Source organism: Eleutherodactylus coqui, unplaced genomic scaffold, assembly GCF_035609145.1.
Source record: "Eleutherodactylus coqui strain aEleCoq1 unplaced genomic scaffold, aEleCoq1.hap1 HAP1_SCAFFOLD_472, whole genome shotgun sequence".
In the NCBI taxonomy this organism is placed as follows: domain Eukaryota; kingdom Metazoa; phylum Chordata; class Amphibia; order Anura; family Eleutherodactylidae; genus Eleutherodactylus; species Eleutherodactylus coqui.
In genome coordinates, this window is record NW_027101854.1 from 13,643 (window position 1) to 32,175 (window position 18,533).

General features: G+C 56.7%; 91 pseudogenes; all 91 read left to right on the plus strand.

The window, feature by feature from the left end:
- Nucleotides 1–76: 76 nt before the first annotated feature.
- LOC136591974 (5S ribosomal RNA) lies at nt 77–195 on the plus strand (annotated as a pseudogene).
- An 80-nt stretch (nt 196–275) lies between these two features.
- LOC136591975 (5S ribosomal RNA) lies at nt 276–394 on the plus strand (annotated as a pseudogene).
- Nucleotides 395–474: 80 nt separating this feature from the next.
- Nucleotides 475–593, plus strand: LOC136591976 (5S ribosomal RNA; annotated as a pseudogene).
- An 80-nt stretch (nt 594–673) lies between these two features.
- LOC136592254 (5S ribosomal RNA) lies at nt 674–792 on the plus strand (annotated as a pseudogene).
- An 80-nt stretch (nt 793–872) lies between these two features.
- Nucleotides 873–991, plus strand: LOC136591978 (5S ribosomal RNA; annotated as a pseudogene).
- An 80-nt stretch (nt 992–1,071) lies between these two features.
- Nucleotides 1,072–1,190, plus strand: LOC136592226 (5S ribosomal RNA; annotated as a pseudogene).
- An 80-nt stretch (nt 1,191–1,270) lies between these two features.
- LOC136592289 (5S ribosomal RNA) lies at nt 1,271–1,389 on the plus strand (annotated as a pseudogene).
- Nucleotides 1,390–1,469: 80 nt separating this feature from the next.
- On the plus strand, nt 1,470–1,588 carry LOC136592223 (5S ribosomal RNA; annotated as a pseudogene).
- An 80-nt stretch (nt 1,589–1,668) lies between these two features.
- On the plus strand, nt 1,669–1,787 carry LOC136592172 (5S ribosomal RNA; annotated as a pseudogene).
- Nucleotides 1,788–1,867: 80 nt separating this feature from the next.
- Nucleotides 1,868–1,986, plus strand: LOC136591977 (5S ribosomal RNA; annotated as a pseudogene).
- Nucleotides 1,987–2,066: 80 nt separating this feature from the next.
- Nucleotides 2,067–2,185, plus strand: LOC136592183 (5S ribosomal RNA; annotated as a pseudogene).
- An 80-nt stretch (nt 2,186–2,265) lies between these two features.
- LOC136591979 (5S ribosomal RNA) lies at nt 2,266–2,384 on the plus strand (annotated as a pseudogene).
- Nucleotides 2,385–2,464: 80 nt separating this feature from the next.
- Nucleotides 2,465–2,583, plus strand: LOC136591981 (5S ribosomal RNA; annotated as a pseudogene).
- Nucleotides 2,584–2,862: 279 nt separating this feature from the next.
- On the plus strand, nt 2,863–2,981 carry LOC136591982 (5S ribosomal RNA; annotated as a pseudogene).
- Nucleotides 2,982–3,061: 80 nt separating this feature from the next.
- LOC136592165 (5S ribosomal RNA) lies at nt 3,062–3,180 on the plus strand (annotated as a pseudogene).
- An 80-nt stretch (nt 3,181–3,260) lies between these two features.
- On the plus strand, nt 3,261–3,379 carry LOC136591983 (5S ribosomal RNA; annotated as a pseudogene).
- A 279-nt stretch (nt 3,380–3,658) lies between these two features.
- LOC136592293 (5S ribosomal RNA) lies at nt 3,659–3,777 on the plus strand (annotated as a pseudogene).
- Nucleotides 3,778–3,857: 80 nt separating this feature from the next.
- On the plus strand, nt 3,858–3,976 carry LOC136592219 (5S ribosomal RNA; annotated as a pseudogene).
- Nucleotides 3,977–4,056: 80 nt separating this feature from the next.
- On the plus strand, nt 4,057–4,175 carry LOC136592025 (5S ribosomal RNA; annotated as a pseudogene).
- Nucleotides 4,176–4,255: 80 nt separating this feature from the next.
- On the plus strand, nt 4,256–4,374 carry LOC136591984 (5S ribosomal RNA; annotated as a pseudogene).
- An 80-nt stretch (nt 4,375–4,454) lies between these two features.
- LOC136591985 (5S ribosomal RNA) lies at nt 4,455–4,573 on the plus strand (annotated as a pseudogene).
- Nucleotides 4,574–4,653: 80 nt separating this feature from the next.
- Nucleotides 4,654–4,772, plus strand: LOC136591986 (5S ribosomal RNA; annotated as a pseudogene).
- Nucleotides 4,773–4,852: 80 nt separating this feature from the next.
- On the plus strand, nt 4,853–4,971 carry LOC136592184 (5S ribosomal RNA; annotated as a pseudogene).
- Nucleotides 4,972–5,051: 80 nt separating this feature from the next.
- On the plus strand, nt 5,052–5,170 carry LOC136592150 (5S ribosomal RNA; annotated as a pseudogene).
- Nucleotides 5,171–5,250: 80 nt separating this feature from the next.
- On the plus strand, nt 5,251–5,369 carry LOC136591987 (5S ribosomal RNA; annotated as a pseudogene).
- Nucleotides 5,370–5,449: 80 nt separating this feature from the next.
- Nucleotides 5,450–5,568, plus strand: LOC136591988 (5S ribosomal RNA; annotated as a pseudogene).
- An 80-nt stretch (nt 5,569–5,648) lies between these two features.
- On the plus strand, nt 5,649–5,767 carry LOC136591989 (5S ribosomal RNA; annotated as a pseudogene).
- An 80-nt stretch (nt 5,768–5,847) lies between these two features.
- Nucleotides 5,848–5,966, plus strand: LOC136592232 (5S ribosomal RNA; annotated as a pseudogene).
- An 80-nt stretch (nt 5,967–6,046) lies between these two features.
- On the plus strand, nt 6,047–6,165 carry LOC136591991 (5S ribosomal RNA; annotated as a pseudogene).
- Nucleotides 6,166–6,245: 80 nt separating this feature from the next.
- On the plus strand, nt 6,246–6,364 carry LOC136591992 (5S ribosomal RNA; annotated as a pseudogene).
- Nucleotides 6,365–6,444: 80 nt separating this feature from the next.
- Nucleotides 6,445–6,563, plus strand: LOC136591993 (5S ribosomal RNA; annotated as a pseudogene).
- An 80-nt stretch (nt 6,564–6,643) lies between these two features.
- On the plus strand, nt 6,644–6,762 carry LOC136592261 (5S ribosomal RNA; annotated as a pseudogene).
- An 80-nt stretch (nt 6,763–6,842) lies between these two features.
- On the plus strand, nt 6,843–6,961 carry LOC136591994 (5S ribosomal RNA; annotated as a pseudogene).
- Nucleotides 6,962–7,041: 80 nt separating this feature from the next.
- Nucleotides 7,042–7,160, plus strand: LOC136592233 (5S ribosomal RNA; annotated as a pseudogene).
- Nucleotides 7,161–7,240: 80 nt separating this feature from the next.
- LOC136591995 (5S ribosomal RNA) lies at nt 7,241–7,359 on the plus strand (annotated as a pseudogene).
- An 80-nt stretch (nt 7,360–7,439) lies between these two features.
- On the plus strand, nt 7,440–7,558 carry LOC136592168 (5S ribosomal RNA; annotated as a pseudogene).
- Nucleotides 7,559–7,638: 80 nt separating this feature from the next.
- On the plus strand, nt 7,639–7,757 carry LOC136591997 (5S ribosomal RNA; annotated as a pseudogene).
- Nucleotides 7,758–7,837: 80 nt separating this feature from the next.
- LOC136592163 (5S ribosomal RNA) lies at nt 7,838–7,956 on the plus strand (annotated as a pseudogene).
- An 80-nt stretch (nt 7,957–8,036) lies between these two features.
- LOC136591998 (5S ribosomal RNA) lies at nt 8,037–8,155 on the plus strand (annotated as a pseudogene).
- Nucleotides 8,156–8,235: 80 nt separating this feature from the next.
- On the plus strand, nt 8,236–8,354 carry LOC136591999 (5S ribosomal RNA; annotated as a pseudogene).
- Nucleotides 8,355–8,434: 80 nt separating this feature from the next.
- Nucleotides 8,435–8,553, plus strand: LOC136592000 (5S ribosomal RNA; annotated as a pseudogene).
- An 80-nt stretch (nt 8,554–8,633) lies between these two features.
- Nucleotides 8,634–8,752, plus strand: LOC136592001 (5S ribosomal RNA; annotated as a pseudogene).
- An 80-nt stretch (nt 8,753–8,832) lies between these two features.
- On the plus strand, nt 8,833–8,951 carry LOC136592186 (5S ribosomal RNA; annotated as a pseudogene).
- An 80-nt stretch (nt 8,952–9,031) lies between these two features.
- LOC136592003 (5S ribosomal RNA) lies at nt 9,032–9,150 on the plus strand (annotated as a pseudogene).
- Nucleotides 9,151–9,230: 80 nt separating this feature from the next.
- Nucleotides 9,231–9,349, plus strand: LOC136592162 (5S ribosomal RNA; annotated as a pseudogene).
- Nucleotides 9,350–9,429: 80 nt separating this feature from the next.
- Nucleotides 9,430–9,548, plus strand: LOC136592262 (5S ribosomal RNA; annotated as a pseudogene).
- Nucleotides 9,549–9,628: 80 nt separating this feature from the next.
- Nucleotides 9,629–9,747, plus strand: LOC136592004 (5S ribosomal RNA; annotated as a pseudogene).
- An 80-nt stretch (nt 9,748–9,827) lies between these two features.
- On the plus strand, nt 9,828–9,946 carry LOC136592234 (5S ribosomal RNA; annotated as a pseudogene).
- Nucleotides 9,947–10,026: 80 nt separating this feature from the next.
- On the plus strand, nt 10,027–10,145 carry LOC136592005 (5S ribosomal RNA; annotated as a pseudogene).
- Nucleotides 10,146–10,225: 80 nt separating this feature from the next.
- LOC136592296 (5S ribosomal RNA) lies at nt 10,226–10,344 on the plus strand (annotated as a pseudogene).
- An 80-nt stretch (nt 10,345–10,424) lies between these two features.
- Nucleotides 10,425–10,543, plus strand: LOC136592036 (5S ribosomal RNA; annotated as a pseudogene).
- Nucleotides 10,544–10,623: 80 nt separating this feature from the next.
- On the plus strand, nt 10,624–10,742 carry LOC136592006 (5S ribosomal RNA; annotated as a pseudogene).
- Nucleotides 10,743–10,822: 80 nt separating this feature from the next.
- LOC136592185 (5S ribosomal RNA) lies at nt 10,823–10,941 on the plus strand (annotated as a pseudogene).
- Nucleotides 10,942–11,021: 80 nt separating this feature from the next.
- LOC136592007 (5S ribosomal RNA) lies at nt 11,022–11,140 on the plus strand (annotated as a pseudogene).
- An 80-nt stretch (nt 11,141–11,220) lies between these two features.
- On the plus strand, nt 11,221–11,339 carry LOC136592008 (5S ribosomal RNA; annotated as a pseudogene).
- Nucleotides 11,340–11,419: 80 nt separating this feature from the next.
- LOC136592235 (5S ribosomal RNA) lies at nt 11,420–11,538 on the plus strand (annotated as a pseudogene).
- An 80-nt stretch (nt 11,539–11,618) lies between these two features.
- On the plus strand, nt 11,619–11,737 carry LOC136592009 (5S ribosomal RNA; annotated as a pseudogene).
- An 80-nt stretch (nt 11,738–11,817) lies between these two features.
- On the plus strand, nt 11,818–11,936 carry LOC136592010 (5S ribosomal RNA; annotated as a pseudogene).
- Nucleotides 11,937–12,016: 80 nt separating this feature from the next.
- Nucleotides 12,017–12,135, plus strand: LOC136592047 (5S ribosomal RNA; annotated as a pseudogene).
- An 80-nt stretch (nt 12,136–12,215) lies between these two features.
- On the plus strand, nt 12,216–12,334 carry LOC136592295 (5S ribosomal RNA; annotated as a pseudogene).
- Nucleotides 12,335–12,414: 80 nt separating this feature from the next.
- On the plus strand, nt 12,415–12,533 carry LOC136592011 (5S ribosomal RNA; annotated as a pseudogene).
- An 80-nt stretch (nt 12,534–12,613) lies between these two features.
- On the plus strand, nt 12,614–12,732 carry LOC136592273 (5S ribosomal RNA; annotated as a pseudogene).
- An 80-nt stretch (nt 12,733–12,812) lies between these two features.
- Nucleotides 12,813–12,931, plus strand: LOC136592013 (5S ribosomal RNA; annotated as a pseudogene).
- An 80-nt stretch (nt 12,932–13,011) lies between these two features.
- LOC136592248 (5S ribosomal RNA) lies at nt 13,012–13,130 on the plus strand (annotated as a pseudogene).
- An 80-nt stretch (nt 13,131–13,210) lies between these two features.
- Nucleotides 13,211–13,329, plus strand: LOC136592307 (5S ribosomal RNA; annotated as a pseudogene).
- Nucleotides 13,330–13,409: 80 nt separating this feature from the next.
- On the plus strand, nt 13,410–13,528 carry LOC136592257 (5S ribosomal RNA; annotated as a pseudogene).
- Nucleotides 13,529–13,608: 80 nt separating this feature from the next.
- LOC136592015 (5S ribosomal RNA) lies at nt 13,609–13,727 on the plus strand (annotated as a pseudogene).
- Nucleotides 13,728–13,807: 80 nt separating this feature from the next.
- Nucleotides 13,808–13,926, plus strand: LOC136592016 (5S ribosomal RNA; annotated as a pseudogene).
- Nucleotides 13,927–14,006: 80 nt separating this feature from the next.
- LOC136592263 (5S ribosomal RNA) lies at nt 14,007–14,125 on the plus strand (annotated as a pseudogene).
- An 80-nt stretch (nt 14,126–14,205) lies between these two features.
- LOC136592169 (5S ribosomal RNA) lies at nt 14,206–14,324 on the plus strand (annotated as a pseudogene).
- An 80-nt stretch (nt 14,325–14,404) lies between these two features.
- On the plus strand, nt 14,405–14,523 carry LOC136592017 (5S ribosomal RNA; annotated as a pseudogene).
- Nucleotides 14,524–14,603: 80 nt separating this feature from the next.
- LOC136592018 (5S ribosomal RNA) lies at nt 14,604–14,722 on the plus strand (annotated as a pseudogene).
- An 80-nt stretch (nt 14,723–14,802) lies between these two features.
- Nucleotides 14,803–14,921, plus strand: LOC136592236 (5S ribosomal RNA; annotated as a pseudogene).
- An 80-nt stretch (nt 14,922–15,001) lies between these two features.
- Nucleotides 15,002–15,120, plus strand: LOC136592019 (5S ribosomal RNA; annotated as a pseudogene).
- Nucleotides 15,121–15,200: 80 nt separating this feature from the next.
- Nucleotides 15,201–15,319, plus strand: LOC136592170 (5S ribosomal RNA; annotated as a pseudogene).
- An 80-nt stretch (nt 15,320–15,399) lies between these two features.
- Nucleotides 15,400–15,518, plus strand: LOC136592020 (5S ribosomal RNA; annotated as a pseudogene).
- An 80-nt stretch (nt 15,519–15,598) lies between these two features.
- On the plus strand, nt 15,599–15,717 carry LOC136592294 (5S ribosomal RNA; annotated as a pseudogene).
- Nucleotides 15,718–15,797: 80 nt separating this feature from the next.
- Nucleotides 15,798–15,916, plus strand: LOC136592173 (5S ribosomal RNA; annotated as a pseudogene).
- An 80-nt stretch (nt 15,917–15,996) lies between these two features.
- Nucleotides 15,997–16,115, plus strand: LOC136592021 (5S ribosomal RNA; annotated as a pseudogene).
- Nucleotides 16,116–16,195: 80 nt separating this feature from the next.
- LOC136592306 (5S ribosomal RNA) lies at nt 16,196–16,314 on the plus strand (annotated as a pseudogene).
- Nucleotides 16,315–16,394: 80 nt separating this feature from the next.
- Nucleotides 16,395–16,513, plus strand: LOC136592187 (5S ribosomal RNA; annotated as a pseudogene).
- An 80-nt stretch (nt 16,514–16,593) lies between these two features.
- Nucleotides 16,594–16,712, plus strand: LOC136592022 (5S ribosomal RNA; annotated as a pseudogene).
- Nucleotides 16,713–16,792: 80 nt separating this feature from the next.
- On the plus strand, nt 16,793–16,911 carry LOC136592269 (5S ribosomal RNA; annotated as a pseudogene).
- Nucleotides 16,912–16,991: 80 nt separating this feature from the next.
- LOC136592265 (5S ribosomal RNA) lies at nt 16,992–17,110 on the plus strand (annotated as a pseudogene).
- An 80-nt stretch (nt 17,111–17,190) lies between these two features.
- Nucleotides 17,191–17,309, plus strand: LOC136592023 (5S ribosomal RNA; annotated as a pseudogene).
- Nucleotides 17,310–17,389: 80 nt separating this feature from the next.
- LOC136592237 (5S ribosomal RNA) lies at nt 17,390–17,508 on the plus strand (annotated as a pseudogene).
- An 80-nt stretch (nt 17,509–17,588) lies between these two features.
- LOC136592024 (5S ribosomal RNA) lies at nt 17,589–17,707 on the plus strand (annotated as a pseudogene).
- An 80-nt stretch (nt 17,708–17,787) lies between these two features.
- Nucleotides 17,788–17,906, plus strand: LOC136592026 (5S ribosomal RNA; annotated as a pseudogene).
- Nucleotides 17,907–17,986: 80 nt separating this feature from the next.
- Nucleotides 17,987–18,105, plus strand: LOC136592058 (5S ribosomal RNA; annotated as a pseudogene).
- An 80-nt stretch (nt 18,106–18,185) lies between these two features.
- Nucleotides 18,186–18,304, plus strand: LOC136592224 (5S ribosomal RNA; annotated as a pseudogene).
- Nucleotides 18,305–18,384: 80 nt separating this feature from the next.
- LOC136592197 (5S ribosomal RNA) lies at nt 18,385–18,503 on the plus strand (annotated as a pseudogene).
- Nucleotides 18,504–18,533: the final 30 nt, after the last annotated feature.

Sequence of the window (18,533 nt, forward strand, 5' to 3'; positions counted from 1 at the left end):
AGGCCGTGAGTAGGTTTCTTTCCTTTTCGGAGGTGCGTTCGCACTGCAGAAAGCCCATAGGAAAGGAGGAGGAGCTGTCAACGGGCATTCTAAGCTGAATGTGCCTGCTCTCGTCAGATCGCGGCCGCCAGCCAGCTTGAGGCCTGGCAAGTACCAGTATGGGTGACCGGCTGGGAATCCCAGGTCCCGTTGACTTTTAAGGCCGTGAGTAGGTTTCTTTCCGTTTCGGAGGTGCGTTCGCACTGCAGAAAGCCCATAGGAAAGGAGGAGGAGCTGTCAACGGGCATTCTAAGCTGAATGTGCCTGCTCTCGTCAGATCGCGGCCGCCAGCCAGCTTGAGGCCTGGCAAGTACCAGTATGGGTGACCGGCTGGGAATCCCAGGTCCCGTTGACTTTTAAGGCCGTGAGTAGGTTGCTTTCCTTTTCGGAGGTGCGTTCGCACTGCAGAAAGCCCATAGGAAAGGAGGAGGAGCTGTCAACGGGCATTCTAAGCTGAATGTGCCTGCTCTCGTCAGATCGCGGCCGCCAGCCAGCTTGAGGCCTGGCAAGTACCAGTATGGGTGACCGGCTGGGAATCCCAGGTCCCGTTGACTTTTAAGGCCGTGAGTAGGTTTCTTTCCTTTTCGGAGGTGCGTTCGCACTGCAGAAAGCCCATAGGAAAGGAGGAGGAGCTGTCAACGGGCATTCTAAGCTGAATGTGCCTGCTCTCGTCAGATCGCGGCCGCCAGCCAGCTTGAGGCCTGGCAAGTACCAGTATGGGTGACCGGCTGGGAATCCCAGGTCCCGCTGACTTTTAAGGCCGTGAGTAGGTTGCTTTCCTTTTCGGAGGTGCGTTCGCACTGCAGAAAGCCCATAGGAAAGGAGGAGGAGCTGTCAACGGGCATTCTAAGCTGAATGTACCTGCTCTCGTCAGATCGCGGCCGCCAGCCAGCTTGAGGCCTGGCAAGTACCAGTATGGGTGACCGGCTGGGAATCCCAGGTCCCGTTGACTTTTAAGGCCGTGAGTAGGTTTCTTTCCGTTTCGGAGGTGCGTTCGCACTGCAGAAAGCCCATAGGAAAGGAGGAGGAGCTGTCAACGGGCATTCTAAGCTGAATGTGCCTGCTCTCGTCAGATCGCGGCCGCCAGCCAGCTTGAGGCCTGGCAAGTACCAGTATGGGTGACCGGCTGGGAATCCCAGGTCCCGTTTACTTTTAAGGCCGTGAGTAGGTTTCTTTCCGTTTCGGAGGTGCGTTCGCACTGCAGAAAGCCCATAGGAAAGGAGGAGGAGCTGTCAACGGGCATTCTAAGCTGAATGTGCCTGCTCTCGTCAGATCGCGGCCGCCAGCCAGCTTGAGGCCTGGCAAGTACCAGTATGGGTGACCGGCTGGGAATCCCAGGTCCCTTTGACTTTTAAGGCCGTGAGTAGGTTTCTTTCCTTTTCGGAGGTGCGTTCGCACTGCAGAAAGCCCATAGGAAAGGAGGAGGAGCTGTCAACGGGCGTTCTAAGCTGAATGTGCCTGCTCTCGTCAGATCGCGGCCGCCAGCCAGCTTGAGGCCTGGCAAGTACCAGTATGGGTGACCGGCTGGGAATCCCAGGTCCCGTTGACTTTTAAGGCCGTGAGTAGGTTGCTTTCCTTTTCGGAGGTGCGTTCGCACTGCAGAAAGCCCATAGGAAAGGAGGAGGAGCTGTAAACGGGCATTCTAAGCTGAATGTACCTGCTCTCGTCAGATCGCGGCCGCCAGCCAGCTTGAGGCCTGGCAAGTACCAGTATGGGTGACCGGCTGGGAATCCCAGGTCCCGTTGACTTTTAAGGCCGTGAGTAGGTTTCTTTCCTTTTCGGAGGTGCGTTCGCACTGCAGAAAGCCCATAGGAAAGGAGGAGGAGCTGTCAACGGGCATTCTAAGCTGAATGTGCCTGCTCTCGTCAGATCGCGGCCGCCAGCCAGCTTGAGGCCTGGCAAGTACCAGTATGGGTGACCGGCTGGGAATCCCAGGTCCCGTTGACTTTTAAGGCCGTGAGTAGGTTGCTTTCCTTTTCGGAGGTGCGTTCGCACTGCAGAAAGCCCATAGGAAAGGAGGAGGAGCTGTCAACGGGCATTCTAAGCTGAATGTACCTGCTCTCGTCAGATCGCGGCCGCCAGCCAGCTTGAGGCCTGGCAAGTACCAGTATGGGTGACCGGCTGGGAATCCCAGGTCCCATTGACTTTTAAGGCTGTGAGTAGGTTTCTTTCCATTTCGGAGGTGCGTTCGCACTGCAGAAAGCCCATAGGAAAGGAGGAGGAGCTGTCAACGGGCATTCTAAGCTGAATGTGCCTGCTCTCGTCAGATCGCGGCCGCCAGCCAGCTTGAGGCCTGGCAAGTACCAGTATGGGTGACCGGCTGGGAATCCCAGGTCCCGTTGACTTTTAAGGCCGTGAGTAGGTTTCTTTCCTTTTCGGAGGTGCGTTCGCACTGCAGAAAGCCCATAGGAAAGGAGGAGGAGCTGTCAACGGGCATTCTAAGCTGAATGTGCCTGCTCTCGTCAGATCGCGGCCGCCAGCCAGCTTGAGGCCTGGCAAGTACCAGTATGGGTGACCGGCTGGGAATCCCAGGTCCCGTTGACTTTTAAGGCCGTGAGTAGGTTGCTTTCCTTTTCGGAGGTGCGTTCGCACTGCAGAAAGCCCATAGGAAAGGAGGAGGAGCTGTCAACGGGCATTCTAAGCTGAATGTACCTGCTCTCGTCAGATCGTGGCCGCCAGCTAGCTTGAGGCCTGGCAAGTACCAGTATGGGTGACCGGCTGGGAATCCCAGGTCCCATTGACTTTTAAGGCCGTGAGTAGGTTTCTTTCCGTTTCGGAGGTGCGTTCGCACTGCAGAAAGCCCATAGGAAAGGAGGAGGAGCTGTCAACGGGCATTCTAAGCTGAATGTGCCTGCTCTCGTCAGATCGCGGCCGCCAGCCAGCTTGAGGCCTGGCAAGTACCAGTATGGGTGACCGGCTGGGAATCCCAGGTCCCGTTGACTTTTAAGGCCGTGAGTAGGTTTATTTCCTTTTCGGAGGTGCGTTCGCACTGCAGAAAGCCCATAGGAAAGGAGGAGGAGCTGTCAACGGGCATTCTTAGCTGAATGTGCCTGCTCTCGTCAGATCGCGGCCGCCAGCCAGCTTGAGGCCTGGCAAGTACCAGTATGGGTGACCGGCTGGGAATCCCAGGTCCCGTTGACTTTTAAGGCCGTGAGTAGGTTGCTTTCCTTTTCGGAGGTGCGTTCGCACTGCAGAAAGCCCATAGGAAAGGAGGAGGAGCTGTCAACGGGCATTCTAAGCTGAATGTGCCTGCTCTCGTCAGATCGCGGCCGCCAGCCAGCTTGAGGCCTGGCAAGTACCAGTATGGGTGACCGGCTGGGAATCCCAGGTCCCGTTGACTTTTAAGGCCGTGAGTAGGTTTCTTTCCTTTTCGGAAGTGCGTTCGCACTGCAGAAAGCCCATAGGAAAGGAGGAGGAGCTGTCAACGGGCATTCTAAGCTGAATGTGCCTGCTCTCGTCAGATCGCGGCCGCCAGCCAGCTTGAGGCCTGGCAAGTACCAGTATGGGTGACCGGCTGGGAATCCCAGGTCCAGTTGAATTTTAAGGCCGTGAGTAGGTTTCTTTCCTTTTCGGAGGTGCGTTCGCACTGCAGAAAGCCCATAGGAAAGGAGGAGGAGCTGTCAACGGGCAATCTAAGCTGAATGTGCCTGCTCTCGTCAGATCGCGGCCGCCAGCCAGCTTGAGGCCTGGCAAGTACCAGTATGGGTGACTGGCTGGGAATCCCAGGTCCCGTTGACTTTTAAGGCCGTGAGTAGGTTGCTTTCCTTTTCGGAGGTGCGTTCGCACTGCAGAAAGCCCATAGGAAAGGAAGAGGAGCTGTCAACGGGCATTCTAAGCTGAATGTGCCTGCTCTCGTCAGGTCGCGGCCGCCAGCCAGCTTGAGGCCTGGCAAGTACCAGTATGGGTGACCGGCTGGGAATCCCAGGTCCCGTTGACTTTTAAGGCCGTGAGTAGGTTGCTTTCCTTTTCGGAGGTGCGTTCGCACTGCAGAAAGCCCATAGGAAAGGAGGAGGAGCTGTCAACGGGCATTCTAAGCTGAATGTACCTGCTCTCGTCAGATCGCGGCCGCCAGCCAGCTTGAGGCCTGGCAAGTACCAGTGTGGGTGACCGGCTGGGAATCCCAGGTCCCGTTGACTTTTAAGGCCGTGAGTAGGTTTCTTTCCTTTTCGGAGGTGCGTTCGCACTGCAGAAAGCCCATAGGAAAGGAGGAGGAGCTGTCAACGGGCATTCTAAGCTGAATGTGCCTGCTCTCGTCAGATCGCGGCCGCCAGCCAGCTTGAGGCCTGGCAAGTACCAGTATGGGTGACCGGCTGGGAATCCCAGGTCCCGTTGACTTTTAAGGCCGTGAGTAGGTTTCTTTCCGTTTCGGAGGTGCGTTCGCACTGCAGAAAGCCCATAGGAAAGGAGGAGGAGCTGTCAACGGGCATTCTAAGCTGAATGTGCCTGCTCTCGTCAGATCGCGGCCGCCAGCCAGCTTGAGGCCTGGCAAGTACCAGTATGGGTGACCGGCTGGGAATCCCAGGTCCCGTTGACTTTTAAGGCCGTGAGTAGGTTGCTTTCCTTTTCGGAGGTGCGTTCGCACTGCAGAAAGCCCATAGGAAAGGAGGAGGAGCTGTCAACGGGCATTCTAAGCTGAATGTGCCTGCTCTCGTCAGATCGCGGCCGCCAGCCAGCTTGAGGCCTGGCAAGTACCAGTATGGGTGACCGGCTGGGAATCCCAGGTCCCGTTGACTTTTAAGGCCGTGAGTAGGTTGCTTTCCTTTTCGGAGGTGCGTTCGCACTGCAGAAAGCCCATAGGAAAGGAGGAGGAGCTGTCAACGGGCATTCTAAGCTGAATGTACCTGCTCTCGTCAGATCGCGGCCGCCAGCCAGCTTGAGGCCTGGCAAGTACCAGTATGGGTGACCGGCTGGGAATCCCAGGTCCCATTGACTTTTAAGGCCGTGAGTAGGTTTCTTTCCGTTTCGGAGGTGCGTTCGCACTGCAGAAAGCCCATAGGAAAGGAGGAGGAGCTGTCAACGGGCATTCTAAGCTGAATGTGCCTGCTCTCGTCAGATCGCGGCCGCCAGCCAGCTTGAGGCCTGGCAAGTACTAGTATGGGTGACCGGCTGGGAATCCCAGGTCCCGTTGACTTTTAAGGCCGTGAGTAGGTTTATTTCCTTTTCGGAGGTGCGTTCGCACTGCAGAAAGCCCATAGGAAAGGAGGAGGAGCTGTCAACGGGCATTCTAAGCTGAATGTGCCTGCTCTCGTCAGATCGCGGCCGCCAGCCAGCTTGAGGCCTGGCAAGTACCAGTATGGGTGACCGGCTGGGAATCCCAGGTCCCGTTGACTTTTAAGGCCGTGAGTAGGTTTCTTTCCGTTTCGGAGGTGCGTTCGCACTGCAGAAAGCCCATAGGAAAGGAGGAGGAGCTGTCAACGGGCATTCTAAGCTGAATGTGCCTGCTCTCGTCAGATCGCGGCCGCCAGCCAGCTTGAGGCCTGGCAAGTACCAGTATGGGTGACCGGCTGGGAATCCCAGGTCCCGTTGACTTTTAAGGCCGTGAGTAGGTTTCTTTCCTTTTCGGAGGTGCGTTCGCACTGCAGAAAGCCCATAGGAAAGGAGGAGGAGCTGTCAACGGGCATTCTAAGCTGAATGTGCCTGCTCTCGTCAGATCGCGGCCGCCAGCCAGCTTGAGGCCTGGCAAGTACCAGTATGGGTGACCGGCTGGGAATCCCAGGTCCCGTTGACTTTTAAGGCCGTGAGTAGGTTGCTTTCCTTTTCGGAGGTGCGTTCGCACTGCAGAAAGCCCATAGGAAAGGAGGAGGAGCTGTCAACGGGCATTCTAAGCTGAATGTGCCTGCTCTCGTCAGATCGTGGCCGCCAGCCAGCTTGAGGCCTGGCAAGTACCAGTATGGGTGACCGGCTGGGAATCCCAGGTCCCGTTGACTTTTAAGGCCGTGAGTAGGTTTCTTTCCTTTTCGGAGGTGCGTTCGCACTGCAGAAAGCCCATAGGAAAGGAGGAGGAGCTGTCAACGGGCATTCTAAGCTGAATGTGCCTGCTCTCGTCAGATCGCGGCCGCCAGCCAGCTTGAGGCCTGGCAAGTACCAGTATGGGTGACCGGCTGGGAATCCCAGGTCCCGTTGACTTTTAAGGCCGTGAGTAGGTTGCTTTCCTTTTCGGAGGTGCGTACGCACTGCAGAAAGCCCATAGGAAAGGAGGAGGAGCTGTCAACGGGCATTCTAAGCTGAATGTGCCTGCTCTCGTCAGATCGCGGCCGCCAGCCAGCTTGAGGCCTGGCAAGTACCAGTATGGGTGACCGGCTGGGAATCCCAGGTCCCGTTGACTTTTAAGGCCGTGAGTAGGTTTCTTTCCTTTTCGGAGGTGCGTTCGCACTGCAGAAAGCCCATAGGAAAGGAGGAGGAGCTGTCAACGGGCATTCTAAGCTGAATGTGCCTGCTCTCGTCAGATCGCGGCCGCCAGCCAGCTTGAGGCCTGGCAAGTACCAGTATGGGTGACCGGCTGGGAATCCCAGGTCCCGTTGACTTTTAAGGCCGTGAGTAGGTTGCTTTCCTTTTCGGAGGTGCGTTCGCACTGCAGAAAGCCCATAGGAAAGGAGGAGGAGCTGTCAACAGGCATTCTAAGCTGAATGTGCCTGCTCTCGTCAGATCGCGGCCGCCAGCCAGCTTGAGGCCTGGCAAGTACCAGTATGGGTGACCGGCTGGGAATCCCAGGTCCCGTTGACTTTTAAGGCCGTGAGTAGGTTTCTTTCCTTTTCGGAAGTGCGTTCGCACTGCAGAAAGCCCATAGGAAAGGAGGAGGAGCTGTCAACGGGCATTCTAAGCTGAATGTGCCTGCTCTCGTCAGATCGCGGCCGCCAGCCAGCTTGAGGCCTGGCAAGTACCAGTATGGGTGACCGGCTGGGAATCCCAGGTCCCGTTGACTTTTAAGGCCGTGAGTAGGTTTCTTTCCTTTTCGGAGGTGCGTTCGCACTGCAGAAAGCCCATAGGAAAGGAGGAGGAGCTGTCAACGGGCATTCTAAGCTGAATGTGCCTGCTCTCGTCAGATCGTGGCCGCCAGCCAGCTTGAGGCCTGGCAAGTACCAGTATGGGTGACCGGCTGGGAATCCCAGGTCCCGTTGACTTTTAAGGCCGTGAGTAGGTTTCTTTCCGTTTCGGAGGTGCGTTCGCACTGCAGAAAGCCCATAGGAAAGGAGGAGGAGCTGTCAACGGGCATTCTAAGCTGAATGTGCCTGCTCTCGTCAGATCGCGGCCGCCAGCCAGCTTGAGGCCTGGCAAGTACCAGTATGGGTGACCGGCTGGGAATCCCAGGTCCCGTTGACTTTTAAGGCCGTGAGTAGGTTGCTTTCCTTTTCGGAGGTGCGTTCGCACTGCAGAAAGCCCATAGGAAAGGAGGAGGAGCTGTCAACGGGCATTCTAAGCTGAATGTGCCTGTTCTCGTCAGATCGCGGCCGCCAGCCAGCTTGAGGCCTGGCAAGTACTAGTATGGGTGACCGGCTGGGAATCCCAGGTCCCGTTGACTTTTAAGGCCGTGAGTAGGTTTATTTCCTTTTCGGAGGTGCGTTCGCACTGCAGAAAGCCCATAGGAAAGGAGGAGGAGCTGTCAACGGGCATTCTAAGCTGAATGTGCCTGCTCTCGTCAGATCGCGGCCGCCAGCCAGCTTGAGGCCTGGCAAGTACCAGTATGGGTGACCGGCTGGGAATCCCAGGTCCCGTTGACTTTTAAGGCCGTGAGTAGGTTTCTTTCCGTTTCGGAGGTGCGTTCGCACTGCAGAAAGCCCATAGGAAAGGAGGAGGAGCTGTCAACGGGCATTCTAAGCTGAATGTGCCTGCTCTCGTCAGATCGCGGCCGCCAGCCAGCTTGAGGCCTGGCAAGTACCAGTATGGGAGACCGGCTGGGAATCCCAGGTCCCGTTGACTTTTAAGGCCGTGAGTAGGTTGCTTTCCTTTTCGGAGGTGCGTTCGCACTGCAGAAAGCCCATAGGAAAGGAGGAGGAGCTGTCAACGGGCATTCTAAGCTGAATGTGCCTGCTCTCGTCAGATCGCGGCCGCCAGCCAGCTTGAGGCCTGGCAAGTACCAGTATGGGTGACCGGCTGGGAATCCCAGGTCCCGTTGACTTTTAAGGCCGTGAGTAGGTTTCTTTCCTTTTCGGAGGTGCGTTCGCACTGCAGAAAGCCCATAGGAAAGGAGGAGGAGCTGTCAACGGGCATTCTAAGCTGAATGTGCCTGCTCTCGTCAGATCGCGGCCGCCAGCCAGCTTGAGGCCTGGCAAGTACCAGTATGGGTGACCGGCTGGGAATCCCAGGTCCCGTTGACTTTTAAGGCCGTGAGTAGGTTGCTTTCCTTTTCGGAGGTGCGTTCGCACTGCAGAAAGCCCATAGGAAAGGAGGAGGAGCTGTCAACGGGCATTCTAAGCTGAATGTGCCTGCTCTCGTCAGATCGCGGCCGCCAGCCAGCTTGAGGCCTGGCAAGTACCAGTATGGGTGACCGGCTGGGAATCCCAGGTCCCGTTGACTTTTAAGGCCGTGAGTAGGTTTCTTTCCTTTTCGGAGGTGCGTTCGCACTGCAGAAAGCCCATAGGAAAGGAGGAGGAGCTGTCAACGGGCATTCTAAGCTGAATGTGCCTGCTCTCGTCAGATCGCGGCCGCCAGCCAGCTTGAGGCCTGGCAAGTACCAGTATGGGTGACCGGCTGGGAATCCCAGGTCCCGTTGACTTTTAAGGCCGTGAGTAGGTTGCTTTCCTTTTCGGAGGTGCGTTCGCACTGCAGAAAGCCCATAGGAAAGGAGGAGGAGCTGTCAACGGGCATTCTAAGCTGAATGTACCTGCTCTCGTCAGATCGCGGCCGCCAGCCAGCTTGAGGCCTGGCAAGTACCAGTATGGGTGACCGGCTGGGAATCCCAGGTCCCATTGACTTTTAAGGCCGTGAGTAGGTTTCTTTCCGTTTCGGAGGTGCGTTCGCACTGCAGAAAGCCCATAGGAAAGGAGGAGGAGCTGTCAACGGGCATTCTAAGCTGAATGTGCCTGCTCTCGTCAGATCGCGGCCGCCAGCCAGCTTGAGGCCTGGCAAGTACCAGTATGGGTGACCGGCTGGGAATCCCAGGTCCCGTTGACTTTTAAGGCCGTGAGTAGGTTTCTTTCCTTTTCGGAGGTGCGTTCGCACTGCAGAAAGCCCATAGGAAAGGAGGAGGAGCTGTCAACGGGCATTCTAAGCTGAATGTGCCTGCTCTCGTCAGATCGCGGCCGCCAGCCAGCTTGAGGCCTGGCAAGTACCAGTATGGGTGACCAGCTGGGAATCCCAGGTCCCGTTGACTTTTAAGGCCGTGAGTAGGTTGCTTTCCTTTTCGGAGGTGCGTTCGCACTGCAGAAAGCCCATAGGAAAGGAGGAGGAGCTGTCAACAGGCATTCTAAGCTGAATGTGCCTGCTCTCGTCAGATCGCGGCCGCCAGCCAGCTTGAGGCCTGGCAAGTACCAGTATGGGTGACCGGCTGGGAATCCCAGGTCCCGTTGACTTTTAAGGCCGTGAGTAGGTTTCTTTCCTTTTCGGAAGTGCGTTCGCACTGCAGAAAGCCCATAGGAAAGGAGGAGGACCTGTCAACGGGCATTCTAAGCTGAATGTGCCTGCTCTCGTCAGATCGCGGCCGCCAGCCAGCTTGAGGCCTGGCAAGTACCAGTATGGGTGACCGGCTGGGAATCCCAGGTCCCGTTGACTTTTAAGGCCGTGAGTAGGTTTCTTTCCTTTTCGGAGGTGCGTTCGCACTGCAGAAAGCCCATAGGAAAGGAGGAGGAGCTGTCAACGGGCATTCTAAGCTGAATGTGCCTGCTCTCGTCAGATCGTGGCCGCCAGCCAGCTTGAGGCCTGGCAAGTACCAGTATGGGTGACCGGCTGGGAATCCCAGGTCCCGTTGACTTTTAAGGCCGTGAGTAGGTTTCTTTCCGTTTCGGAGGTGCGTTCGCACTGCAGAAAGCCCATAGGAAAGGAGGAGGAGCTGTCAACGGGCATTCTAAGCTGAATGTGCCTGCTCTCGTCAGATCGCGGCCGCCAGCCAGCTTGAGGCCTGGCAAGTACCAGTATGGGTGACCGGCTGGGAATCCCAGGTCCCGTTGACTTTTAAGGCCGTGAGTAGGTTTCTTTCCTTTTCGGAGGTGCGTTCGCACTGCAGAAAGCCCATAGGAAAGGAGGAGGAGCTGTCAACGGGAATTCTAAGCTGAATGTGCCTGCTCTCGTCAGATCACGGCCGCCAGCCAGCTTGAGGCCTGGCAAGTACCAGTATGGGTGACCGGCTGGGAATCCCAGGTCCCGTTGACTTTTAAGGCCGTGAGTAGGTTGCTTTCCTTTTCGGAGGTGCGTTCGCACTGCAGAAAGCCCATAGGAAAGGAGGAGGAGCTGTCAACGGGCATTCTAAGCTGAATGTACCTGCTCTCGTCAGATCGCGGCCGCCAGCCAGCTTGAGGCCTGGCAAGTACCAGTGTGGGTGACCGGCTGGGAATCCCAGGTCCCGTTGACTTTTAAGGCCGTGAGTAGGTTTCTTTCCGTTTCGGAGGTGCGTTCGCACTGCAGAAAGCCCATAGGAAAGGAGGAGGAGCTGTCAACGGGCATTCTAAGCTGAATGTGCCTGCTCTCGTCAGATCGCGGCCGCCAGCCAGCTTGAGGCCTGGCAAGTACCAGTATGGGTGACCGGCTGGGAATCCCAGGTCCCGTTGACTTTTAAGGCCGTGAGTAGGTTTCTTTCCTTTTCGGAGGTGCGTTCGCACTGCAGAAAGCCCATAGGAAAGGAGGAGGAGCTGTCAACGGGCATTCTAAGCTGAATGTGCCTGCTCTCGTCAGATCGCGGCCACCAGCCAGCTTGAGGCCTGGCAAGTACCAGTATGGGTGACCGGCTGGGAATCCCAGGTCCCGTTGACTTTTAAGGCCGTGAGTAGGTTTCTTTCCGTTTCGGAGGTGCGTTCGCACTGCAGAAAGCCCATAGGAAAGGAGGAGGAGCTGTCAACGGGCATTCTAAGCTGAATGTGCCTGCTCTCGTCAGATCGCGGCCGCCAGCCAGCTTGAGGCCTGGCAAGTACCAGTATGGGTGACCGGCTGGGAATCCCAGGTCCCGTTGACTTTTAAGGCCGTGAGTAGGTTGCTTTCCTTTTCGGAGGTGCGTTCGCACTGCAGAAAGCCCATAGGAAAGGAGGAGGAGCTGTCAACGGGCATTCTAAGCTGAATGTGCCTGCTCTCGTCAGATCGCGGCCGCCAGCCAGCTTGAGGCCTGGCAAGTACCAGTATGGGTGACCGGCTGGGAATCCCAGGTCCCGTTGACTTTTAAGGCCGTGAGTAGGTTTCTTTCCTTTTCGGAGGTGCGTTCGCACTGCAGAAAGCCCATAGGAAAGGAGGAGTAGCTGTCAACGGGCATTCTAAGCTGAATGTGCCTGCTCTCGTCAGATCGTGGCCGCCAGCCAGCTTGAGGCCTGGCAAGTACCAGTATGGGTGACCGGCTGGGAATCCCAGGTCCCGTTGACTTTTAAGGCCGTGAGTAGGTTTCTTTCCGTTTCGGAGGTGCGTTCGCACTGCAGAAAGCCCATAGGAAAGGAGGAGGAGCTGTCAACGGGCATTCTAAGCTGAATGTGCCTGCTCTCGTCAGATCGCGGCCGCCAGCCAGCTTGAGGCCTGGCAAGTACCAGTATGGGTGACCGGCTGGGAATCCCAGGTCCCGTTGACTTTTAAGGCCGTGAGTAGGTTTCTTTCCTTTTCGGAGGTGAGTTCGCACTGCAGAAAGCCCATAGGAAAGGAGGAGGAGCTGTCAACGGGCATTCTAAGCTGAATGTGCCTGCTCTCGTCAGATCGCGGCCGCCAGCCAGCTTGAGGCCTGGCAAGTACCAGTATGGGTGACCGGCTGGGAATCCCAGGTCCCGTTGACTTTTAAGGCCGTGAGTAGGTTGCTTTCCTTTTCGGAGGTGCGTTCGCACTGCAGAAAGCCCATAGGAAAGGAGGAGGAGCTGTCAACGGGCATTCTAAGCTGAATGTACCTGCTCTCGTCAGATCGCGGCCGCCAGCCAGCTTGAGGCCTGGCAAGTACCAGTGTGGGTGACCGGCTGGGAATCCCAGGTCCCGTTGACTTTTAAGGCCGTGAGTAGGTTTCTTTCCGTTTCGGAGGTGCGTTCGCACTGCAGAAAGCCCATAGGAAAGGAGGAGGAGCTGTCAACGGGCATTCTAAGCTGAATGTGCCTGCTCTCGTCAGATCGCGGCCGCCAGCCAGCTTGAGGACTGGCAAGTACCAGTATGGGTGACCGGCTGGGAATCCCAGGTCCCGTTGACTTTTAAGGCCGTGAGTAGGTTTCTTTCCTTTTCGGAGGTGCGTTCGCACTGCAGAAAGCCCATAGGAAAGGAGGAGGAGCTGTCAACGGGCATTCTAAGCTGAATGTGCCTGCTCTCGTCAGATCGCGGCCGCCAGCCAGCTTGAGGCCTGGCAAGTACCAGTATGGGTGACCGGCTGGGAATCCCAGGTCCCGTTGACTTTTAAGGCCGTGAGTAGGTTTCTTTCCGTTTCGGAGGTGCGTTCGCACTGCAGAAAGCCCATAGGAAAGGAGGAGGAGCTGTCAACGGGCATTCTAAGCTGAATGTGCCTGCTCTCGTCAGATCGCGGCCGCCAGCCAGCTTGAGGCCTGGCAAGTACCAGTATGGGTGACCGGCTGGGAATCCCAGGTCCAGTTGACTTTTAAGGCCGTGAGTAGGTTGCTTTCCTTTTCGGAGGTGCGTTCGCACTGCAGAAAGCCCATAGGAAAGGAGGAGGAGCTGTCAACGGGCATTCTAAGCTGAATGTGCCTGCTCTCGTCAGATCGCGGCCGCCAGCCAGCTTGAGGCCTGGCAAGTACCAGTATGGGTGACCGGCTGGGAATCCCAGGTCCCGTTGACTTTTAAGGCCGTGAGTAGGTTGCTTTCCTTTTCGGAGGTGCGTTCGCACTGCAGAAAGCCCATAGGAAGGGAGGAGGAGCTGTCAACGGGCATTCTAAGCTGAATGTGCCTGCTCTCGTCAGATCGCGGCCGCCAGCCAGCTTGAGGCCTGGCAAGTACCAGTATGGGTGACCGGCTGGGAATCCCAGGTCCCATTGACTTTTAAGGCCGTGAGTAGGTTTCTTTCCGTTTCGGAGGTGCGTTCGCACTGCAGAAAGCCCATAGGAAAGGAGGAGGAGCTGTCAACGGGCATTCTAAGTTGAATGTGCCTGCTCTCGTCAGATGGCGGCCGCCAGCCAGCTTGAGGCCTGGCAAGTACCAGTATGGGTGACCGGCTGGGAATCCCAGGTCCCGTTGACTTTTAAGGCCGTGAGTAGGTTTCTTTCCTTTTCGGAGGTGCGTTCGCACTGCAGAAAGCCCATAGGAAAGGAGGAGGAGCTGTCAACGGGCATTCTAAGCTGAATGTGCCTGCTCTCGTCAGATCGCGGTCGCCAGCCAGCTTGAGGCCTGGCAAGTACCAGTATGGGTGACCGGCTGGGAATCCCAGGTCCCATTGACTTTTAAGGCCGTGAGTAGGTTTCTTTCCGTTTCGGAGGTGCGTTCGCACTGCAGAAAGCCCATAGGAAAGGAGGAGGAGCTGTCAACGGGCATTCTAAGCTGAATGTGCCTGCTCTCGTCAGATCGCGGCCGCCAGCCAGCTTGAGGCCTGGCAAGTACCAGTATGGGTGACCGGCTGGGAATCCCAGGTCCCGTTGACTTTTAAGGCCGTGAGTAGGTTTCTTTCCTTTTCGGAGGTGCGTTCGCACTGCAGAAAGCCCATAGGAAAGGAGGAGGAGCTGTCAACGGGCATTCTAAGCTGAATGTGCCTGCTCTCGTCAGATCGCGGCCGCCAGCCAGCTTGAGGCCTGGCAAGTACCAGTATGGGTGACCGGCTGGGAATCCCAGGTCCCGTTGACTTTTAAGGCCGTGAGTAGGTTGCTTTCCTTTTCGGAGGTGCGTTCGCACTGCAGAAAGCCCATAGGAAAGGAGGAGGAGCTGTCAACAGGCATTCTAAGCTGAATGTGCCTGCTCTCGTCAGATCGCGGCCGCCAGCCAGCTTGAGGCCTGGCAAGTACCAGTATGGGTGACCGGCTGGGAATCCCAGGTCCCGTTGACTTTTAAGGCCGTGAGTAGGTTGCTTTCCTTTTCGGAGGTGCGTTCGCACTGCAGAAAGCCCATAGGAAAGGAGGAGGAGCTGTCAACGGGCATTCTAAGCTGAATGTGCCTGTTCTCGTCAGATCGCGGCCGCCAGCCAGCTTGAGGCCTGGCAAGTACTAGTATGGGTGACCGGCTGGGAATCCCAGGTCCCGTTGACTTTTAAGGCCGTGAGTAGGTTTATTTCCTTTTCGGAGGTGCGTTCGCACTGCAGAAAGCCCATAGGAAAGGAGGAGGAGCTGTCAACGGGCATTCTAAGCTGAATGTGCCTGCTCTCGTCAGATCGCGGCCGCCAGCCAGCTTGAGGCCTGGCAAGTACCAGTATGGGTGACCGGCTGGGAATCCCAGGTCCCGTTGACTTTTAAGGCCGTGAGTAGGTTTCTTTCCGTTTCGGAGGTGCGTTCGCACTGCAGAAAGCCCATAGGAAAGGAGGAGGAGCTGTCAACGGGCATTCTAAGCTGAATGTGCCTGCTCTCGTCAGATCGCGGCCGCCAGCCAGCTTGAGGCCTGGCAAGTACCAGTATGGGTGACCGGCTGGGAATCCCAGGTCCCGTTGACTTTTAAGGCCGTGAGTAGGTTTCTTTCCTTTTCGGAGGTGCGTTCGCACTGCAGAAAGCCCATAGGAAAGGAGGAGGAGCTGTCAACGGGCATTCTAAGCTGAATGTGCCTGCTCTCGTCAGATCGTGGCCGCCAGCCAGCTTGAGGCCTGGCAAGTACCAGTATGGGTGACCGGCTGGGAATCCCAGGTCCCGTTGACTTTTAAGGCCGTGAGTAGGTTTCTTTCCGTTTCGGAGGTGCGTTCGCACTGCAGAAAGCCCATAGGAAAGGAGGAGGAGCTGTCAACGGGCATTCTAAGCTGAATGTGCCTGCTCTCGTCAGATCGCGGCCGCCAGCCAGCTTGAGGCCTGGCAAGTACCAGTATGGGTGACCGGCTGGGAATCCCAGGTCCCGTTGACTTTTAAGGCCGTGAGTAGGTTGCTTTCCTTTTCGGAGGTGCGTTCGCACTGCAGAAAGCCCATAGGAAAGGAGGAGGAGCTGTCAACGGGCATTCTAAGCTGAATGTGCCTGTTCTCGTCAGATCGCGGCCGCCAGCCAGCTTGAGGCCTGGCAAGTACTAGTATGGGTGACCGGCTGGGAATCCCAGGTCCCGTTGACTTTTAAGGCCGTGAGTAGGTTTATTTCCTTTTCGGAGGTGCGTTCGCACTGCAGAAAGCCCATAGGAAAGGAGGAGGAGCTGTCAACGGGCATTCTAAGCTGAATGTGCCTGCTCTCGTCAGATCGCGGCCGCCAGCCAGCTTGAGGCCTGGCAAGTACCAGTATGGGTGACCGGCTGGGAATCCCAGGTCCCGTTGACTTTTAAGGCCGTGAGTAGGTTTCTTTCCGTTTCGGAGGTGCGTTCGCACTGCAGAAAGCCCATAGGAAAGGAGGAGGAGCTGTCAACGGGCATTCTAAGCTGAATGTGCCTGCTCTCGTCAGATCGCGGCCGCCAGCCAGCTTGAGGCCTGGCAAGTACCAGTATGGGAGACCGGCTGGGAATCCCAGATCCCGTTGACTTTTAAGGCCGTGAGTAGGTTGCTTTCCTTTTCGGAGGTGCGTTCGCACTGCAGAAAGCCCATAGGAAAGGAGGGGGAGCTGTCAACGGGCATTCTAAGCTGAATGTGCCTGCTCTCGTCAGATCGCGGCCGCCAGCCAGCTTGAGGCCTGGCAAGTACCAGTATGGGTGACCAGCTGGGAATCCCAGGTCCCGTTGACTTTTAAGGCCGTGAGTAGGTTTCTTTCCTTTTCGGAGGTGCGTTCGCACTGCAGAAAGCCCATAGGAAAGGAGGAGGAGCTGTCAACGGGCATTCTAAGCTGAATGTGCCTGCTCTCGTCAGATCGCGGCCGCCAGCCAGCTTGAGGCCTGGCAAGTACCAGTATGGGTGACCGGCTGGGAATCCCAGGTCCCGTTGACTTTTAAGGCCGTGAGTAGGTTGCTTTCCTTTTCGGAGGTGCGTTCGCACTGCAGAAAGCCCATAGGAAAGGAGGAGGAGCTGTCAACGGGCATTCTAAGCTAAATGTGCCTGCTCTCGTCAGATCGCGGCCACCAGCCAACTTGAGGCCTGGCAAGTACCAGTATGGGTGACCGGCTGGGAATCCCAGGTCCCGTTGACTTTTAAGGCCGTGAGTAGGTTTCTTTCCTTTTCGGAGGTGCGTTCGCACTGCAGAAAGCCCATAGGAAAGGAGGAGGAGCTGTCAACGGGCATTCTAAGCTGAATGTACCTGCTCTCGTCAGATCGCGGCCGCCAGCCAGCTTGAGGCCTGGCAAGTACCAGTATGGGTGACCGGCTGGGAATCCCAGGTCCCATTGACTTTTAAGGCCGTGAGTAGGTTTCTTTCCGTTTCGGAGGTGCGTTCGCACTGCAGAAAGCCCATAGGAAAGGAGGAGGAGCTGTCAACGGGCATTCTAAGCTGAATGTGCCTGCTCTCGTCAGATCGCGGCCGCCAGCCAGCTTGAGGCCTGGCAAGTACCAGTATGGGTGACCGGCTGGGAATCCCAGGTCCCGTTGACTTTTAAGGCCGTGAGTAGGTTTCTTTCCTTTTCGGAGGTGCGTTCGCACTGCAGAAAGCCCATAGGAAAGGAGGAGGAGCTGTCAACGGGCATTCTAAGCTGAATGTGCCTGCTCTCGTCAGATCGCGGCCGCCAGCCAGCTTGAGGCCTGGCAAGTTCCAGTATGGGTGACCGGCTGGGAATCCCAGGTCCCGTTGACTTTTAAGGCCGTGAGTAGGTTGCTTTCCTTTTCGGAGGTGCGTTCGCACTGCAGAAAGCCCATAGGAAAGGAGGAGGAGCTGTCAACAGGCATTCTAAGCTGAATGTGCCTGCTCTCGTCAGATCGCGGCCGCCAGCCAGCTTGAGGCCTGGCAAGTACCAGTATGGGTGACCGGCTGGGAATCCCAGGTCCCGTTGACTTTTAAGGCCGTGAGTAGGTTTCTTTCCTTTTCGGAAGTGCGTTCGCACTGCAGAAAGCCCATAGGAAAGGAGGAGGAGCTGTCAACGGGCATTCTAAGCTGAATGTGCCTGCTCTCGTCAGATCGCGGCCGCCAGCCAGCTTGAGGCCTGGCAAGTACCAGTATGGGTGACCGGCTGGGAATCCCAGGTCCCGTTGACTTTTAAGGCCGTGAGTAGGTTTCTTTCCTTTTCGGAGGTGCGTTCGCACTGCAGAAAGCCCATAGGAAAGGAGGAGGAGCTGTCAACGGGCATTCTAAGCTGAATGTGCCTGCTCTCGTCAGATCGTGGCCGCCAGCCAGCTTGAGGCCTGGCAAGTACCAGTATGGGTGACCGGCTGGGAATCCCAGGTCCCGTTGACTTTTAAGGCCGTGAGTAGGTTTCTTTCCGTTTCGGAGGTGCGTTCGCACTGCAGAAAGCCCATAGGAAAGGAGGAGGAGCTGTCAACGGGCATTCTAAGCTGAATGTGCCTGCTCTCGTCAGATCGCGGCCGCCAGCCAGCTTGAGGCCTGGCAAGTACCAGTATGGGTGACCGGCTGGGAATCCCAGGTCCCGTTGACTTTTAAGGCCGTGAGTAGGTTTCTTTCCTTTTCGGAGGTGCGTTCGCACTGCAGAAAGCCCATAGGAAAGGAGGAGGAGCTGTCAACGGGCATTCTAAGCTGAATGTGCCTGCTCTCGTCAGATCGCGGCCGCCAGCCAGCTTGAGGCCTGGCAAGTACCAGTATGGGTGACCGGCTGGGAATCCCAGGTCCCGTTGACTTTTAAGGCCGTGAGTAGGTTGCTTTCCTTTTCGGAGGTGCGTTCGCACTGCAGAAAGCCCATAGGAAAGGAGGAGGAGCTGTCAACGGGCATTCTAAGCTGAATGTACCTGCTCTCGTCAGATCGCGGCCGCCAGCCAGCTTGAGGCCTGGCAAGTACCAGTGTGGGTGACCGGCTGGGAATCCCAGGTCCCGTTGACTTTTAAGGCCGTGAGTAGGTTTCTTTCCGTTTCGGAGGTGCGTTCGCACTGCAGAAAGCCCATAGGAAAGGAGGAGGAGCTGTCAACGGGCATTCTAAGCTGAATGTGCCTGCTCTCGTCAGATCGCGGCCGCCAGCCAGCTTGAGGCCTGGCAAGTACCAGTATGGATGACCGGCTGGGAATCCCAGGTCCCGTTGACTTTTAAGGCCGTGAGTAGGTTTCTTTCCTTTTCGGAGGTGCGTTCGCACTGCAGAAAGCCCATAGGAAAGGAGGAGGAGCTGTCAACGGGCATTCTAAGCTGAATGTGCCTGCTCTCGTCAGATCGCGGCCACCAGCCAGCTTGAGGCCTGGCAAGTACCAGTATGGGTGACCGGCTGGGAATCCCAGGTCCCGTTGACTTTTAAGGCCGTGAGTAGGTTTCTTTCCGTT